Below are 11,922 nucleotides of genomic sequence, written 5' to 3' on the forward strand. Positions count from 1 at the left end.
TCAGACCTTTTTGCATTGAAGTCAATTGGAGGCAAAAAGGCGGGAAATTCAAATAGACGTCATTGTTCAAAATGGAGGGGGGAAAGGAAGGCCACAAAATGGAAGTCCGAAACATCCTAATATTTCAGATCTGAAACAGGGATGATTCGTTTCGGATCCGAAATTATTCGGGGCTCTTCGGGGGTGATTTGGTTCGGATCCGAATCACCTGAAATTCGCTGTTTCGGGTACAGATCATTCTGTACCCATAACGTTTCACACATCCCTAATACACATACACATTCACATTCACATTCCACAATCAGCAAAAATAAAATAAAATACATAAAGATGAATTCCTTTGCTGGAGTATAGGTGCACATAATTGTATAATGAACATTTCATCAAGCTACATGTTCTTTTTAAAATAAATATTAAATCAGCATATTAACATGGTGAGGAAAGGGGCTTGGCAGGAGTGAAAGTGCCAAAATTTGGGAAGCTGGACAGCATGAACTATATATGAGCCAGAATGATAAACTTAAAGTAAAAGGTGAAGTGTGCCATCAAGTTGGTGTCGACTCCTGGTGACATATGGCTTAATATGGGCTTAATACAGTTACTGCCTTTTCTTCTGTTTAGAACCAGGTTAATATAGTAATTTCTCAACAAAAACGTTGACTCACAGGGCAAAAATTGGTCTTGTGGTAGCAAGCATGACTTATCCACTTAGCTAAGCAGGGTCTACCCTGGTTGCATATGAATGGGAGACTAGAAGTGTGAACACTGTAAGATATTCCCCTCAGGGGATGTAGCTGCTCTGGGAAGAGCAGAAGGTTTCAAGTTCCCTCCCTGGCTTCTCCAAGATAGGGCTGAGAAAGATTCCTGCCTGCAACCAGGCGCATAACAACGATAGGGCAAGGGGAGACAGTTGTCTGGGGGCCCCACTGCCTGGAGGGGCCCCCCAGAGGCACCTCACGTGACTCCCCATTGCCCCCTGCCCAGCCCCAAGGCCCCTCAGCCACTTGCCCTGTTCTCCATCTCTCCAGCTCGTTCTCCTGGCCGGCAATCAAGGCAGCAGACAAGCTGCAAAGAGCTCCTTTTCTCCCGCCTCTCAGCTGATCGGCGGGTAGGCGGGGCTTCCACGGAGGCCTCCGTGTAGGCCTCTGTGAAGCCTGAACTCGAGTAGGGCCCAAGGAAGCCAGGAAGGAGGAGGCAGCCAGAGTGGCCACCACTGGTCTCTGCAGCAGAAGACCCCTTGCTGCCAGGTAGAGTGTGAACTCCTTTTTGTGGTTACCTTCCCCGCCCACCCCCCCATATATAGGCATCTGCTTGCCATAGGGCTTTGATATGGGGGGGGGAGGGACTGAGAAGTCTCTGAATATTTATTTTTAAACAGCTTGGAAAATTTGCTGGCTTAAAAAAAACTATCTAAAAAGTCCTATAAGTGGCTTGTTTCATGGCAGAAAATTACAAAAACTTCTGGAAGCAACAGTATTATATTTATTTTATTCATTCATTCATTCATTTATAAATGCACTTATGTTCAAGTTGTTTTGCAACCCAGAAGGTCTGAGTGAGAACTGTGAAGCATGTCTTGTGCTTTTATTTTATTTTATTTTATTTTTCTTGTGTGTGAACTGCTCCCCAATAACTTGCAGGGACTTCAGGGTCAATCTGGCCAACATGTGAATGCAGCACCTCTATTCCAGAGGAGATGTGTGTTAAAGGGCTTTAAAAGCCTCCTGCGAAAAACCTCCTGGAATCGAACTTGACTGAATTTGTTCAGAATTCTGAGAAAACAAACATAGGCTCACCCTGCATGGTTGAAAGTCTTCTTTGCTAATCTGCAGCAAGGGATCTATTGTAATCATTCATCTTTCTAGTGTGTTCTAGGCATTAAAAGTAATACAAATGTATAGTACTCAATGTATATCACTATATATTGTGACATGTGCGTGTGTGTATTCAGTGAAATGTATTTCCAGGCAGCATACTTATTTTGGAATATCAGACTTAAATCCTTGGGGGCCTGGGGTGTGCGGAGGCCCTGGACTTTGAGTGGGGGGGGCATTTTAAAATCTTGTCTCTGGGCCCATTCCAACCTTGCTACGCCCCTGCCTGCAACCTTGGAGAAGCTGCTGCCGGTCTGTGAAGACAATACTGATCTAGATAGACCAATGGTCTGACTCAGAATAGGGCAGCTTCCTGTGTTCCTATGTAACTCTGAAACAGGGCAACTGTTTCCTTCCAGTTTGTTTACATATTTTACTCTACTGAAGGGCTGTGTGAGAGCCCAGGACTCACTGGTAAACTCCACCACATGTAAACATCAGGGGCTTCTATGAACCCATTTGTTTTGGAGATATTTTATTCTACTAAGAAGTTATCAATGTGTGTTGATCTTCATCGGGATAAACATCATAAATCAATAGAGTTACGACTTATGTATGCCTAGTTACATCTAGCACAACAAAAAGCTTCTGATTTAGGCTGGAGAAACACTTAATATCAAAATAGGGCTTGCAGCAGCAGATATCCTGACTAACAAAGCACATGCATAAGGAGGGTCTGTGGGGACACACTGTGAGCTCACATGCAACTCCCCCGGACTCCCTGTGCATGCTCTTGTGCAAGAGCCCTTAGAATTCAAAGTGCTGCCTGCCCACTTCCGCCTGCACACATGCCTGCACATTTCTGATCCACAGCAACCTATTTCCAACCTTAATGATCACTTTGGTAGTGTGGGAAGCACTGAGTTGCTCTAGGGCTCCTGGTGCGGCCCTGCAGTTCTTCCTTATGCACACATTTTGTTAGGATATCAGCCATGGTGCTTTTCAGCTTTGTTCCAGCTGTACTTTCAGAATAGACTTGTCAGAGAAGCATAATACACCCATCAGTCTTGGCCCTTCCCTTTTACACAGGATGTTGCCTTATGCCAGGGCTGCTCATCTTTGGCCCTTCTACAGATCTTGGCCTACAATTCCCATAGTCCTTGGCTGTTGACCACTGTGGCTGGGGATTATGGGAGCTGTAGTCCAAAAGCAGCTGGCGGGGGGGGGGGCTACGTTGAGCAGGCCTGCCTTATACTGAGCCAGAGCATTGCTCCATCCACACTGACTGGAAGCAGCTCTCCAAAATTTTATGCAGGAGTCTCTCCCTTGTCATTTCGCTACCTGGAGATGCCAAGGATTGAACCTGGGAGCTTCTCATGCTCTACCACTGGGTTATAGCCTCATTCCTCCCTCATCCATTACCGCTTCTGCCTGCTGTATCCTCTCCTCCTCTACCTCTAGCTGGGGAATGCTCAGGCACCGAGTGCAGGGTGCTCCAGCTAGAGGAGGTGGAGGAGGCAGTAATAAAGGAGGGAGTAAGAAAGGAATAAGGAGTAAGGAATAAGTATGGGAGATGGCAAAGGTAAACCCCTCCTATATTCTACCAAAGAAAACCACATGGCTCTGTGGTTGCCAGGAGTAGACACTGACTTGATGACACAACTTTAAGGAGTAAGTAAGGAGTAACCAAGGAGGGAGTAACAAAGGTGAGAGTAAGCAGGGAGGGGGAGAGATCGTGTGTTACACTCACATAATAGCTCTAATGTGAAGGCAGGCTTGGGGTGCTGTGAATGTGCAGTAAGTCCTCTCTTTATAGATCTGTTTTCAGCCTCTGCATTGTAATACATCATTCGTTCTCTGCTAAGTCTCTTTCCATGAGTTTTACAATACACATAAAACAGCACCTGCCATTGTGGCTGCACAAAACTCCTGGCCGTATTATGAAATCCTGTGAGTATTCTGCTAAGTAATAGCAGCCACAAACTCTGCTTTTATTTTATGTGTTGCATAAAAATCTTTTGGGTAACTCGGATATGTATGTGACAACTTGGATAATAAAAAGGAGACAAACAGATCCCTTTATAGAAACATAAATCTCATGAGAAAATGATATTTGTTGCCATCTTATGTATGGGGACAATAAATCAAAGAATTTGGACTTAGAATTTCCAGAATCCAGTTCATGGTACAGTTCTCCAGATATTGCTCTGTTTCTAATAGAAACCATTAATAATTATGTATTTATTATTTATTTACCATGTGTCTATACTGCCTGACATGTACTTCCCTAAGTAGTGTGCATATGTTAAAATACAACAAATATTAAAAACAGGATACAATGATTAAAACAATTATAATATAAAGTCCATTACACAGGTGCGCCTTAAGAGTCTTAGGGGAAAAAAATCTCTCTTTTTTTTAATTAAAAGAGATGAAAAAGAACTTTTTCCTTGAATGATAGTTTTGTGCACTGTGTTCGCTCATTCCTGGCAAATTTTATAGTAACTGGTATGGATCAGGCTTGTCCACACTGATGACCAATGTTGTTGTAGCCTTTTTCTGGTCCAAAGACATGTTACCAAGGAGAGGGATGGGCACCACTGATCCATGTCTCTGACAACATCTTGGTATCATAATTCCATCTTTCACTCCATTTGGCTCCTGCCTCAGTGAAGTTAGGCAGGCTATGTGAAAGGGTGAATTAGACAGCTATTCAGGTAGGAATATTGTTAAGTCACTTCATCCAGCCAGGGAGAGGGGCACTGAGCTGGGCAGCAGTGGTCTGTGGGTTCAGAGCTTTATACCATTGGTCCAGCTAGCTCAATAGTGTAAAAATATTCACTATTCAAAATAGTGAAAATACAAACGATGAAAAATGTGATAAAGAGGGCAGAGGATGTCTCCACAGCTGAACATCAAAAGGAATCTGGAGAGAAAGCTGAAAATCTAATTAGGAAGAATGGGTATGAATTGCCTGTTTCAAGGAGTTGGAGAAGAGCTAGATCTATTAAGGGTTTGCCAGTACTTAAAATACCATTCATTACTGATAGATTTACATGGCAAATCCAGAAAATCTTGGAAAGACAAAGAATTAAGGTGGATGTGGTTTGTACAGCACCAATGACACATAAACAACTGTTAGTCAACTCTAGATTGTAGGATAGGAGATGTGATGTACATGATTATGAAATTTGTGAACAGGGTGAAGGAAACTGTGGAAAGAAAAGTGTAAAATACAAAATTTAATGTTTAGGTTCCATACCATTCTATATTGGGGAATCTAGTAGATCATTGAAAGATAGAAAAGAACATCTAGCAGATATGAGGCATTGTGCACAGAGAACGAAACCCTGGTCATTGCATATGAGGATAAAGCATGAAGGCCAAATGGTGCCCACTACAATATCTATTTTGGGGATTGAAAGGAACCTACAAAGAAGGAAAATAAAGAAAGCATTATTTATAGATTTATAGAAAAATTGAGACCTGACATTAATGCTCGGGAGTCATTGGCCGATGCCATAAAGTTTATTAGCCTCTCTGAGAAGAATCAGGTGATTCTCCTTTTCTCCCCCTCCCCACCCGCTCATTATCTCCCCACCAGTCACGGAACTGACTCTTATCATGTCTAAGGAATTTAACATCTGGGGAACGGAGTAGGGTTTTATCTGTGCTTATTTGTGTACTTACCTGAGGATGGTGTGCTACACTGAATTGTCTTATGTATATCAAATTTAGTTTTTCTTTTTGCACAATAAAGGGTCTTTTTGATGAGAGTTGGAGTTAATATGCATTGCATCATTGACACATCGATTTATCCATGCAGAGTGACAGCAGCTCTCCAGGGTTTCAAACAGCAATCTTTCCCATCCTTGAGATGCCAGTTACTGAAGTTGGGACCTTCTGCATTGCTGATATTCTGCCACTGAACTATAGTCAGGGGCGTATCTAGGGTAGGGCATGTGCCCTGAGCACCACTTGAAGTGGGGACACCATTTTTTAAAATTAAAACATTTTTAAAATGGCCACTGCACGTGTTCAAATGGCCCCTGTGAGGCCCTAGGCCATGCCAGGCCTCACAGAGGCAATTTGAGTATGCACGGCAGCCATTTTGTTTTCAGCAGCCATTAAAAAAAATATATTTTAGAAAATGGCCACCGCACATGCTCAAATGGTCCCTGTGAGGCCCTAGATGCCAGTGGGGGAGGGGGAACCCTTTGCAGACCCCCCTGGCCTTTAGGAAGACCCCAGAAGGGGCTACAGTTAACTTTTTTAAAAAAAATAATATAATATAAGTCACTGTACACACATTCAGTTTGGCACTATGCACAGAGAATCAGGGCTTGTGAATAATGAGCTGAAGCTTATGAGCTAGGATTATATTCATTTGCTCTTACTTTGCTTCTTGTGATGAGTGAGTTAAATGTGATGTCTTAATAATATGGCTATTAATGGTGAGTTTGTCTTTGAATCAGTGTGAAATCCTTAGTATTAAGGCCCACTGGGAGTTTCGTGTGTGCGCTCTCGCTCTCATTTTAACTGTGTTTCTGAAATACTAGAATATATTCCAAGCAGTGACACAGTTTACTCTGCATATCCTTTAATTATTTTCAGAGTATCTGGAGAAAGTCAAATTTTCCATTTATTTTTAAAACTTATGTAATAGTGATGCTACAATGCATAGTAAAGAATTAGACAGGCACTTCTGTTTAGTTTTCCAGGTACACTTCCACATAGTATTTGGGTATTTCATGAGCCCCAGCATACTGAAATTTGTCATTTTCCATCATTTTTTGGTCTGGCTACGTCCACTGCTAAATAGTTTTTGAAATATTAAAAGATTAACGAGTGTGATCTGATATTATGATAAAGTTATCTGAAAGATGGGTGTCAGATGTTTGGACAGAGGGCGCAATTTCAGTGCTTGCCCTAGGTGCTTTCCCCCCTAGATATGCCTCTGAGTATAGTCCCATTCCCATATCTTGTAACTGAAAAATATATGACATAAAATAATCGTATCAGCATTGCTTCAAGCCCCTGGAGTGGAAACCAATGAAAAGTAGGTGAGTGTGGTTAAGATACACTTTTTGCCTCCACAGCAAGGAAGACAAAAGGCCAGTGCCAACCCAAGGATTTATGGCACCCCAGACAAAGACTAGCTTTGATGTCCCACCCACTTCCCCCATGTGGGCAGGTACCTCCCATCATGCAGGTGGCCCCCAGCAGCCCACCTTTTCTCCTTGCTGCCTCTGCCTTCTGCTCCTGCCACTGCCAGCTGCTTCTGGACAGCCAGACTGCCACACTGCATTATAATGATGTTGCTTTGCAACGCAGTGTGATTATAATGTGCAGGACAGCTGCCTAGAAGCAGCCATCAGTGGCAGAAGTGGCAAGCAGAGGCAGCCACGAGAGTAACGCTGGACTGGGGAGCACCCACTCATTCACACATTTGCTCCAATGATAGGAGGTGCGTACCCCCAGGGGGTGCCTATGGCAGCACATGACCCAGGCTGTCAGTGCCCTTCCCTGTTTGGCACCCTAGGTGACTGCCTAGTTCACCTAGTGGATGGGCCTGTGCAAGGCAAGAAAGACACATACAACTGAGACATAGGTAAAAGGGTTGCAACTTAATTGAAGAAACATTATAACTTATAAGCCACCTAATGGCACAGCGGGGAAATGACTTGACTAGCAAGCCAGAGGTTGCCGGTTCAAATCCGCACTGGTATGTTTCCCAGACTATGGGAAACACCTATATCGGGCAGCAGCAATATAGGAAGATGCTGAAAGGCATCATCTCATACTGTGTGGGAGATGGCAATGGTAAACCCCTCCTGTAGTCTACCAAAGACAACCACAGGGCTCTGTGGGCGCCAGGAGTCAAAATTGACTTGATGGCATACTTTACCTTTACCTTTATAACTTATAAGAACTGCAGCAGGTCTTTGCTGCACTCGTCAAGCTATATGGGCACGACATCAGGACAGGGTCAGGCACTAATTTATTTATTTATTTATTCATTCATTAATTTTTATACTGCCCAAAACTTACGTCTCTGGGTGCTTTACAACAAAACTAATGGCCTCCCCCTAAGCCTACTTGGGCAAACACACCCTGTCTCGGAGCATAGGGTCAGAGGCTGACATATTGTGCCACATCCCATCTACCTTGTAACAGAACGTCCACATAATTGCATAAGAGTGCTAGTGTACAAGATGCAAGAATTGCACAAACACAATTGGACGATGGATGACCATTAGTTTCTAACTCCACCCTGTGCCTTGTGCTTCCAGCTTGTCAGGTAGGACAGCACAACCTTCCTCAGCATGAGGCTGTGAGTGTGGTGTCATTTCAGCTGCGCACTTTAGAGAGATGCAGTTCAGCAGTACCTGTAAACCTTGACCATCTGTGCTTCAGAAATTAATACCTTATTGGAAATTTATTATGTGAACAAGTATAATCTTATCGGAGACTGCCACTGCTTCCCCTTCTTTTTCTTTTTGCCTGCCCTTTTCCTGAGCCCTTCCCTTCTCAGCATAGCCTGCTTCCATCTTCCCTGAGCAGAACCTCTTCTGCTCTTTTGCCCCTCTTGACCATTATCTGTTCTTCTTGTCACCATAAGCTTTCCCTTTATTTTCTTATAACAATAAATGCTTTTAGAAATGAAACCTCTGTATCCAGGGGGGTAATAGCAGATTGCATGAAATGACAGTATGAAGTCAAACACTGTCCCAAAAACTTATCTATGATTAATCCAACCTTTCTTTCCTGTAGGGATGTGATTTGTGGCTTAGTTACAGGTCATAGCACTGACATAGTTCTGTGGCCAAAATGTGATGGAAGGAAGACTAAAGAAAGAAAGAAAACTAGTCTGACATCCAGATCAATGAAGTACTTGTGCTACAGGAGAAGCACAAGTACTTCTGAACAGTTCAACTCACTCAACCGTTCAGTTGTACTGTTTGAGCCTCTCCTCATGATCCATGAGAAAGGCTAGAAGGTTGTCTGTGGGGAAGGCAGGTCAAGCTTACCTTCCCTACACACAACTGCAGCAGCATTGCTGGGCATGCTTCCCACGCAATCAGACGATTACCTGTGCATCAAGGCAGCGAGAAGGGCCCCAGCCCTCACAAATCCTGTGATGTACCATGCAAGTGCATGGTGCATGATGGGGCTCCCCTCCCCAGACTCCCCACAGTATGGCAGCTGTGGCTGGCTGCCAAATGATCCCAAAAATGAGGTTAAGGGAGCGTTTGCTCCCCTAAGCTCATTTTACAGGGTGGCTATTTAGGCAGTTTTGCCACTACAGACTCTTAGCCTGGTTTTGCACAGGTGTGTGAATGGCCTCTTTAACTCTACAGTTCAGTTAACTAATCATGCATGTAGTGGGAACGGGGCAAATTTCAACAACCTCTGTTTTCCTCCAGAAGCACTCGGTGCCACCCAAAAGTACATCCCTGAGATCTGCACAGATCTCTGTGACATATTTTCAAGTGGCACAGAGTGATTCTGAGGGAAGGGGTGGTCATCTAAGTTCCATCACCCCCATACCCGTGCAAGCACCAGTGCAGTGTTAGCAGAAGCGTATCTAGGGAAAATAGCGCCTAGGGCAAGCACTGAAATTGCACCCCTTGCCCAAACATCCAACACCCATCTTTCAGATAACTTTACCATAATATCAGCTGAAAAATACAAGTCAAGCTCGTTAATCTTTTAATTTTTCAAAAACAATTTAGATAGAAAACTACAAATTTCAGTATGCTGGGGCTCATGAAATACCCAAATACTATGTGGAATATACTTGGAAAACTGTCTAATTCTCTACTATGCATTGTAGCATCACTATTACATAAGTTTTTAAAAGAAATGGAGAATTTGACTTTTCCCTATTTACTCTGAAAATAATTAAAAGATATGCAGAGTAAAAAGTGTCACTGCTTGGAATATATTCTAGTATTTCAGAAAGACAGTTAAAATGAGAGAAAGAGAGCAAGAAACTCCCAGTGGGCCTTAATACAAAGGCTAATTAATACTAATTTCACACTGATTGAAAGACAAACTCACCATTAATAGCCATATTATTAAGACATCACATTTAACTCACTTATAACAAGAAGCAAAGAGCAAATGAATACAATCCTAGCTCATAAGCTTCAGCTCATTATTCACAAGCCCTGATTCTCTGTACATAGTGCCAAACTGAATATGTGTATAGTGACTTATATTACATTAATTTTTTTTAAAAAAAATACCTGTAGCCCCTAACGGCTGTGGGGTGGGTCTGCAAAGGTTCCCACTCCCCTCGCTGGCCTCTAGGGCTTTGTAGGGACCATTTGAGCATGTGTGGTGGCCGTTTATAGATAGATAGATAGATAGATAGAGATATCCGCTGAAAACAAAATGGCTGCCACACATGCTCAAATGGCCTCTGCGAGGCCTGGCATGGGGGCCTCACAGAGGCCATTTGAGCATGCACAGTGGCCATTTTGTTTTCAGTGGCCATTTTTTTTAAAAAAAAAATTTTTTTTTAATGGCACCCCCCTTCATGTGGCTCCCGGGGCACGTGCCCTGCCTGCCCTACCCCTAGATACACCCCTGAGTGTTAGTCTGGAACTCTTCAGAAGCACTGGTGCTTCTCCCATAGCACTAGCACTCCGTTACTCAGGATGTTGGCCAGTGTTTTTCATGTCATTGTAGATGAAACATTTTTAATGCACATAATCTGCAAATAGTTGTGATTGTAGTCAAATCCAAGGAGTCAGTTGGGATATTAGGAATGCTGGATCAGGGCCATGCCTGTCCCAAAACATTCTAAGTTAGTGGATTGCTGTGGGGTAAAACTGGAGTCCTGCCCACTACAAATGATGAATGAAGAAATGACGCTATAGGAGCAATGACTGCATATTCTCCTCTTGGCTTGGATCATTAAAGGAAACTGACAAATATCTTGTGATCTGGGAAGTTTAGTAACACATGCCAAACAAATGGTTAAAAGCTACAGTTGCAACAAGGTTCTTTTGCCACTTCCCCACCACCACCCCGGCAGAGATCTTGAATCTTTAATAGTTGCATGGCAGGGAGAAACCCAACAGGCAACACATGCTTCATCACTGGAATTCTCTGCTGAGAAGCACTCAGTGGATTTCTGCCACTGTATATCTGTTAAAGGCAAAAGCGCCTTTCCTGAAAAGATGGCATTGTAACCCTGTTATGAGCATATGTGCACCAGGGTTTGCTAAGCACTCATTTGGCTAATTAAAAACAAAATTTTAAAAACTCATGGTTTTGAGGCTGAAAGAATTTTTTTAAAAAAGAGATCTCTATCAGAAATACACATTGTAAAAATACCATGTGAAGAAAGAAGATACTATTTTATTAGAAATAAAGCCCTCTTTCTCCCCTCTCCTCTATTATCACGTCCTTACATTGCTAACATTAATAGAACTATTATGCTCACACACCCTGATCCATGTAAAAAATATACATGGAAAGAAGTCCCTCTGATTTTAAGACATATAGTTCCCCAAAAGTGGCTTTGGATTGCAATCACATATGGCTCTATATATCCATTACAGGGGAAAATAAGAACTGAATTTCAGCTTTGGGAAATGGGAAATAAAAGTGAGTTGGCAGCCTTAAAATAAACTGTCCTCTGAGGCCCTACATCTCTCTGGCCTGGATTCCACAACCATCCTCTTCTTCCCACCTTCCAAATTTATGTCCAGACACATGAAGAGGCAGGCAGCTTTTCCCTGTCCTGCTAAGTCAATATATGAACTACATCAAAGTATAGTATGTAGGTCATTTAGCTTTTACTGCTGGGCAGCCTTCCATTACCTTAAATTTCCTAACAGCTGGCCGTTCCTCCTCTTTCATGTGATGGAGGATCAGCTGATATTATTTAATCTATGGGGGATTTTAAAAGGAGATGAATCTAAGAGCTGAATAGCTTCTCTTTCCATGCTCTCAGATCAGGTTTGTTGAGGCACCTGTTTGTAGCAAGCACACACAATAGTTCAACTAATCCTGGGAAATGGAGGATAAAAGTTTAGAAGTGCTCCCCAAATGTATGGCATCATTTATCTTCTCATGTTCAAGCAGGTCCTCC

The 11,922-nt window shown here is 42.9% G+C and overlaps 1 long non-coding RNA gene across 1 annotated transcript in view; it reads left to right on the forward strand.

Annotated features, from left to right (window-relative positions):
- Positions 1–1,109: 1,109 nt before the first annotated feature.
- The window catches only part of LOC128322148 (uncharacterized), a 31,715-nt gene continuing 20,902 nt past the window's right edge, over positions 1,110–11,922 (forward strand). Inside the window, exon 1 of the long non-coding RNA XR_008305554.1 lies at positions 1,110–1,247. This is a non-coding gene — a long non-coding RNA (uncharacterized LOC128322148). The remainder of the gene's footprint in view (positions 1,248–11,922) is intronic.

This window comes from Hemicordylus capensis, chromosome 4 (assembly GCF_027244095.1).
Source record: "Hemicordylus capensis ecotype Gifberg chromosome 4, rHemCap1.1.pri, whole genome shotgun sequence".
In the NCBI taxonomy this organism is placed as follows: domain Eukaryota; kingdom Metazoa; phylum Chordata; class Lepidosauria; order Squamata; family Cordylidae; genus Hemicordylus; species Hemicordylus capensis.